The sequence below is a fragment of the Sus scrofa genome, chromosome 14, assembly GCF_000003025.6.
Source record: "Sus scrofa isolate TJ Tabasco breed Duroc chromosome 14, Sscrofa11.1, whole genome shotgun sequence".
NCBI lineage: Eukaryota > Metazoa > Chordata > Mammalia > Artiodactyla > Suidae > Sus > Sus scrofa.
In genome coordinates, this window is record NC_010456.5 from 127,874,782 (window position 1) to 127,882,561 (window position 7,780).

At 45.4% G+C, this 7,780-nt stretch overlaps 1 long non-coding RNA gene across 1 annotated transcript; it reads left to right on the forward strand.

Annotated features, from left to right (window-relative positions):
• Positions 692-6,299, forward strand: LOC110256766. Its single transcript, XR_002338712.1, has 3 exons — positions 692-1,052; positions 2,245-2,363; positions 5,960-6,299. It is a non-coding gene; the product is annotated as an uncharacterized LOC110256766 (long non-coding RNA).

Consider the following 7,780-nt stretch of genomic DNA (forward strand, 5'->3'; position numbering starts at 1 on the left):
CCACCAGCTGATAGCCCACTTGCTCCTGAGAAGCCTGGCTTCCCATTCATGACCTCTTCCTCAGGGAGAAAGAGGCAGAGAGGGAGAAATGGGGAGCAAGGATTCCACAACTCAGAATCATATAGTTCGTACCTTCTTTCTAGTGAATTCCTGCTCATTATCTCAGCTCCCTCCACTTCCTCAGAGTCGGACCCCCAGATCAGGGCAAAGCTTCCAACAGCATGAAAGGCAACTCAATCCGATCCCTGGGTCAATGTCCTGGCCCAAAGGCTTAAAGTAAAGGGTGGAGTCCCAGGGTGAGGCTCAAACCCAGGTGACCACAGGAATTCCTTTTCCTGGATCCATTCAAGTGCAACAAAGGCTCAACTGGCAGCTCAAGTAAGTTAATAAGAAAGCCGCATTGTGTACCTAATGAATTTTTTAAATCAATTATGAAACAGTCTCATCGATCATTTGTTAACATCTTGAAACCTTTACAAATTAATTTTGCTGTATTAAAATAAAAAAGCTATCACAGCCTGTTAACTCCATAAATGTGTCTTAAATTTGTTTTTGAATGCAACAACCAGCCTTGTGTATGTATGTGAGTATGCGCGTGTGTGGGTTAGACTGACTGGTCCCCGATTAGCTACCCTGTATCTGAATGGGGTCCCTGCTTATTCCAGACAGGGACAGGCTGAGGGTTCCACTGTCAGTATCAGCACCCATCCTGTTCAGGGGAGTGGCTGTTTTGGTTCAGTTGCCCTGTGTGTCATGTGTCTGAGAGTCAGCAAGGTGGCACCTCTGGAGATGCTGCTTAAAACTGCCACCCAGCTCAAGGCCAGTTCTTCTCATGGGGCAGAGTTAGAGGCTGATGACTACAATAAGTGGCACCAAGATAAAGGGACAGTCTGAAGGCGACCATCCTGACTGCTTTAAGGCGAAGAAATGCAGGAATCAGAGCTGGGAGGGCCTGGCCAACGAGGGGCACCCAGGCAGTCCGCAAAGGCCAGGCTCCCGGGAGAAGCTAGCAGCGATCCTATTTCAGTGAAGTGCAATTCTCTTTTCAGCAGGTAACATGGGAACAAATTGATAGGAGGGGGCTTTGCAAGACCCATTTTAGCTTCGGCCAAAGTCCATGCCTGAGTTCAGTCTTAGGCATCCTGTTTGGAGAATGATGCCGAGATCCTGGAGAGAGGCCAAGGTGGTGGTGGGGTGGGCAACAATCACTTGGAAGTGTTGAAAGGCAGGATTAAAGGAGCTAGAAGCATCCAGCAATTTGAGGGGGGGAGGGACAGAGGGCCGAGGTCTGGAGAGATGGGGACGGCTTAACGGCTGCCCACCATCAGTCTGCAGAGAGTTCCGTTGGCACATCTCTGTCTTATTTCCATGGAGAATAATGATGTGCATTTGTTTTTCTTTTTCTTTTTTTTTTTTTGAAACAAGAGGGAGTTAAGTTAGACCTAAAGAAGGCTGACTTGAAGTAAAGGTGGTTTATCACAGCCAAGATCCCCCAACTGAGGTTGTAGTATATCTGCCTTTTCCTGAAAAGCCTTAAGAACCAAGCAGACATCTCTGTCGTTCTAAACAGTAGGGACAGGATTTACTGCAGACCCAAGTCTCAGGATGATCTGACAGATTTTTTAAAAATTAAAAATTTTTTGTTTCCCATCTTATATTTCTACATAATCACATTTCTCATAGTCAAAGAGCTGCATTAAATGTATACCTTTGTTTTTGTTTGTTTTGTTTTCTTTCTTTTTACAGCTGCCCTTGCAGTGTATGGAAGTTCCCAGGCAAGGGGTCACATTGGAGCTGCCACTGCCAGCCTCTGCCACAGCCACAGCCATCTCGGGTTGGAACCGCGTCTGTGACCTACGCCTCTGCTTGCAGCAAAACTGGATCCTTAACCCACTGAGTGAGGCCAGGGATCAAACCCACATTCTCATGGACACTATGTCGTGTTCTTAACCTGCTGAGCCACAATAGGAACTCCTAAATTTATACTTTTAAATAAAGTATTTTTTCTTTTTTTTTTTTTTGCTTTTTATATGGAGGTTCCCAGGCCAGGGGTCGAATCAGAGCTGTAGCCACTGGCCAACACCACAGCCACAGCAACTCGGGATCTGCTCACAGCAACACCAGATCCTTAACCCACTAAGCGAGGCCAGGGAACGAACCTGCACCCTCACTGACACCAATCGGATTCGCTTCTGCTGCGCCACGATGGGAACTCCCTAAAGTATTTTTTCCGATTTATTATAGGTAATTTGGAGAAACAGAAAACTATAAACAGAAGAAAAAAATTGAGATAATCACTATTAAAGCTTCCTTTTATGCTCTCTTTTTGGATAAATAAATCTATAGAATTATTCCATCTAAAGGTATGTACTTTGATTTTGTTTAACTTAACCCTTCTTCAAAATTATTTTTCCATGTCATTACAAAAACCTTCAAACTTTTCCCCACATTAAATGATGTATTTCTCTTGTTTTGTTTACAAACAAAATACAAAATTAGGTATCAGAAATACCTAATAGGAAAAAAGGGACGGCACAGCCCCTCCCATAAAACCACCCCAGGGATAATGACTGTGAAGAGTTTGGGGCATATTCCATGATCCAAAGCATTTCTTTTTTTTTTTTTGCTCTTTAGAGCTGTACCCACAGCATATGGAGGTTCCCAGGCTGGGGGTCTAATTGAAGCTACAGCTGCCAGCCTACACCACAGCCACAGCAACCACAGCTCCGAGTCGCATCTGCAAACTACACCACAGCTCATGGCAATGCTGGATCACCGACCCACTGAGTGAGGTCAGGGATTGGACCTGCATCCTCATGGATCCTAGTTGGGTTCATTTCTGCTGCACCACATGAACTCCCCAGTTTTTTTTTATCTTAATTTGCTTTCCCCCCACTTTTCCCTCACCCCCACCTCCAGATCATGCTAGCAATTTGTTCTGTGTCTTTCTCTACCCTTTCAGTGTTCATGGAATGATACACAAACAAATATAAACACATGTACTATATGTTACATATATTAAATGCACCACTTCAGTTACTTTTCTCACTTATGACTACGTTATGGAAATCCACCCTCCCACACACACATCTGATAATGAAGTCATGTGTAGTGGGTATAAACCCTGATTTATTGGGCCATTCTTCTAGTGATGGGAACTCATTTTTCATTTTTATTTTTGGCAGCTATGAACTGTGTTGTACTAAACATCCGTATGTGTTTGCACACAGATTTGTATCTTTAGGTAATTGTGCTGTTACCTCTATGGAACAGATTCCCAGCATTGAAAATGTGGAGACTTAGACATGATTTAAAGTTTAAAAGGAAAAATACTAGAGAAGGAAAACAAATGAGGCATGTGATGGAAGCCCCAGGCTTGGAACTTCAGAGGTTGGGACATTTCCCATGATTTAATTTTCTACCCTGATTCCTAAATGATTCAAAGTGCTCCTTCTTCCTCTTTATAGATAGAGCAATGGGGCCCCAAGACAACTCACATTCATCTGGAGCAGGAGAAAAAATACTGAAGTAGGGGCAGGAACTCCTTGCTAGGCTTGCGATCTTGGATACTTATTCTGGCCTTTCTGTACATCTCCTAATCTCCTCAGCTGCAAAGGAACCCAGTTTCTAGTGCCGAGGGCCAGGCCTCTGGGGACCCCCATGAGGAGGTGAGGGTTTGGGAAAGTTTGAGCATCAGGCTCTAGAAAGGCACCTGCTTGAACTTGCTCTCAGAGGCCTTAGCAGAAGCTCAGCGACCACGTCTCTCCTTTCCATACCTACTGCTGTGGCCTCACTGGGTGATTCACTTAAAGTTTCTTTTCCTTGATGGAAAAATCACTGCAGTTGAACAGAAGAGCCACCGTCCAGTTTAGCATCAATAAGTGAGTGAGTCATGATGGAGGAGAAGGAAAAATCACAAACGCTTAAGGTGGTTTAGAAAAAGAAATCTTTGTTTGAAGCAGGCTGATACAATCTCCACTCATTCATTTTGCCTCTGTTGTTCATTAACCACGTAGCTGGACCAGGATGAGCCCAGGGGTGGGGCAGGCCGAGGGCAGGGGGCAGGGTCCCACACTTGTCCCCCATACACGGTGGAAGCCTGGACAAAACTAATGTGCTGAAATCTGGTGTGGCATTCACCCCGTGTCCGGCACACTGACTGTGGGGTGTGCCATTGGTGTTACAGCCTGGGGACAGGGATGGAGATGGATGCAGTAAGGGGCATATTTGCTCTTGAGCCAGTCAAGGGATGGATGCTGAGTTGCACCAAGAGGAAAGGGGCTTCCTTGTAGTTGACTTTGTGGAAACAGTCCCTCCATAATTATAAAAATCTGAGCGATATCACCAGACTTTGCGGTAAGATGGGGGATACGTTAGGGAACCTGGCTCTGTCACCAAATAGCTTTGAGGATCTTTGTGGAGACACTTCATGTCTCTGGGCCTCAGTGTGCCTACCTGGAAGCTAAGGACACTAGACTAGATGAATTTCAAAGCCACACTCATCTGTGAAATTCTAATTACATTTGATTAATATTTAATAAAATATTAACACTGAATTAAAATATTTAATTGAAACATTTAAAAAATTGCAAAAGAGATCATGTTTCTTCTAGAGAAATCAGAAAATAAGATGGAACCCAAGAAAGAAAATGGAATAAAATAGTAAACCTTAAATCATAGTACATTAAATCTTAAATCAAGTATGATTACATTTTAAATCAGAGGGAATAAAAATTGAAAAAGAATGTTAAAAAATGGAAATAAATGACTGAGTAGTAAACATTAACCAACTCATGTATCCTTTCGTAGGCTTTTTTAAAATAGGTGTACCTAGGCGTTCCCTGGTGGCACTGTGGGTTAAGGATCCAGCACTGTCACTGCAGTGGCTTGGGTCACTGCTGTGGTGCAGGTTCGATCCCTGGCCCTGAAACTTCCACATGGTATGGGGCGTGCCCAAAAAAAATAGGCATACATGTTTTTAGAGTTTATATATAAAAGTTGTACTTTTAGTAAACAGGAGACCACTGGAGACTCAGAACGTCATGGCATGCTTCTTTGTAACTGAATGTGACTCATGGATTTCTTTCCATGTACACAACCAACTTCCTTTCCCATCACCATTGGCATCATTTAAAAAGTCTGCCTAGTTCTACAGCAGCACTAGGATGGATGCTCCAAATTTGATCGATGCTGGCCATTTAAGATGTTTTGCATATTCCAATCTTATAAATAACTGGTTATTACCTCTTCCCATACATCTTAAAGGCATGCCCTTAAATCGTATGGTTAAAAAGCTGTGGCTATACACTGGGTGGTGTGGGCTGAGAGCAGAGAGCAGAGAACAGAGGCCAATCGAGGTCCAGCTTTTCTTTATTTTTTTGGTGGGGGGTGGGGGTGGGGAAAGGAGGGCTGGCTGAGCCAAACGCTAACCATGATTTTGTCGAGGGGACTCAACTGTGCTGACAGGCAGGTGTTGAGGGGCCGGTTAGGGAGATGCTTGTAATCCTGTTCACTTGGAGGACCCGCTCCATGGGGAAAAGCCCAGGGGCCCTCTCTATACAATCTTTCGGAGATGGGCACTGAGTCATGGGTGTTGCTGAGGGGGAGGTGAGTAATCCTGTATTGCTGGGAACTCAGGAGCATGTTCCCTGATAACAATCACTGTTCAGCTCTTCCCTGAGGAAAGAACTAGAGGGTTCTCCTTCATTGACTCTTGGAATGCCATTTCATTGCCCTCCTCATTATGAAAGGGAAGAATAAAAATTGAGGTCTCATAAACAAGTGCTTGCAAGATTACTGAGATGATATGCAGAGGCACTGGAATTCCTTCATGAATAAGAAAAATGGGGAATGAGAGGGGCTGGTAGCCCTGGTAACTCAGCAGGATGCTGGGGGTGCCAGCTCTTGTGTACGGCCTGTGCTGTGATTCAGAGGTGGCCTCTCTGTACCCATTTCACAGATGGGTGCCCTCAGGATGTGGACGTCTAAATGATGGGCCCAACTCTATGCAAGAGCCACAGCAGAGCCACAAATCCCCCACTGGTCCATGGATGACCAGCCTGCCTTGCCAGCATTCCCGTGCAGAGGTTGGAATGAGGTAACCTCTCAGAATGCCCTTTGTAAACCATAAAATATTGTATGTCTATGCAAGTGATTACTATGACTTATAAAGCTTAGTTACAGCAAATTTGAAATGAAAAACTCAAATGGCCAGGCTCTAGAAGGCTAACTGTTCATATTCATTTTTCCTCATGGGACAATAAGGATCTCGAACATGCATTGAGTTCTGCTCTGTGATCTACGATCTTCTGTGATGTTAATCCATTTAATCCTCACAAAATCCCGGGGTGGCGGGGGAGGGCTGTGGTCATCCCTGTCTTGCAGATGAGGAAACCGGGGTACAGAGATGTTAAATAATTTGTGTGAAATCACGCTATCTCTATGTGCTAAGCCTGCCGACGCTTTCAGTCTTTGATGCAGTCCTAGAACACAGAAAAAAAGGTACTCATGCCCCAAAAAAGGACTTGGGTTTGAGCTGACCATTAATGTGCCTTTGGAGAGTCTAGACCAATCCAAAGATTTTCCCCCTTGTTTCACCAGCATAAGGCTGACCATCCCGGCTAAGGCTCCTCTAGGGCTCCATGCCTGGGTCTGTCCTGGAACAGAAAGGGTTAAGTTGACCCATGACCAGGAGGATCCTGAGGCATTTTCCTTCTGTGCCACATATGTAGATGGGCTCCAAAGAGGAACCTCGCTCCTCATTGGAAATCATGAATTTTTATGAAGCCAGCCCAGAATTCCCAGAATTCAGCTGGGTGCACTTTGCAGACCCTAAAATGCTGTCACCATGGAAGGTTTCATTGCTTGCACCTGCTAAAACATTTGAGGCATTTGAGAGGCAGTGAAACACATTTGCTTTTCATTTTATCTGACTTTGGAAACCTTTGAAGTGTTTAATAGTAGAGCCCAGGAAAGATCCCCGCCTCTTAATCATTTACTCGTAAGGCACATTCTCGGCTGGTAGCCTGTCAAGCAGAAACTGACCTGAGCCCAGTTTTATTAAGTGTCACATGCCCAGTCACTGTTCATTAAAGGTGTTTTAAGGTTTGAATTATGTAATTTATGAGAAAAAGAAATAAAAATTCCATTGTTTTATGAATATGCAGCCCAGGATTTCTCGCTCATAACAAACTTGAAGGGAGGTTGGGTGAAAGGACAGGAGGCGGGGGCTGGAGGTGGCCCTCCATTCTCTGGCCTTCTTTGGACCCTGGCCCTCCCACGGCCACTCCATCCAAGCCCAGGCAGGGGCCCAGAGAACGGGCAGTGCTCTGGGAAGGAGCCATGCCAACCCATCCTCTGGCCTCCCTTGCCCGAGACCCAATGATGACAAAGCTGACCTCTTCCTCCTCTTTCCAGCTCTTCCTCCTTTTTCCCAGAAAGCCCTAAGACAAACAAATAGCAGGAAAATCATTTCTAGAGTGACCTGGGGTGATGGTGTGAGTCACAGCCATTGAGAACTAATGCCCCTTGCTCTCAGAAGAGCTGGGAGAGGGCGGTGTCGGGCACCTGGCCACCTGCTCCATGTAAATGATCTCATTGGGTCCTCACCTTACCTGAAGGAAAAAGCTGACTGTCCCCATTTTACTAAAGAAACAGAGGAGCCAAGGTGGGGCCCCTGGGCTGCCCTTGTCCTTTCTCTTGGGCACTGAGGGCATCCTTCTCGGGGTCACGCAGCTGGGCAGGCGGGGCAGGGGGGCTTGGTGGACCAGAGCAGGCAGCC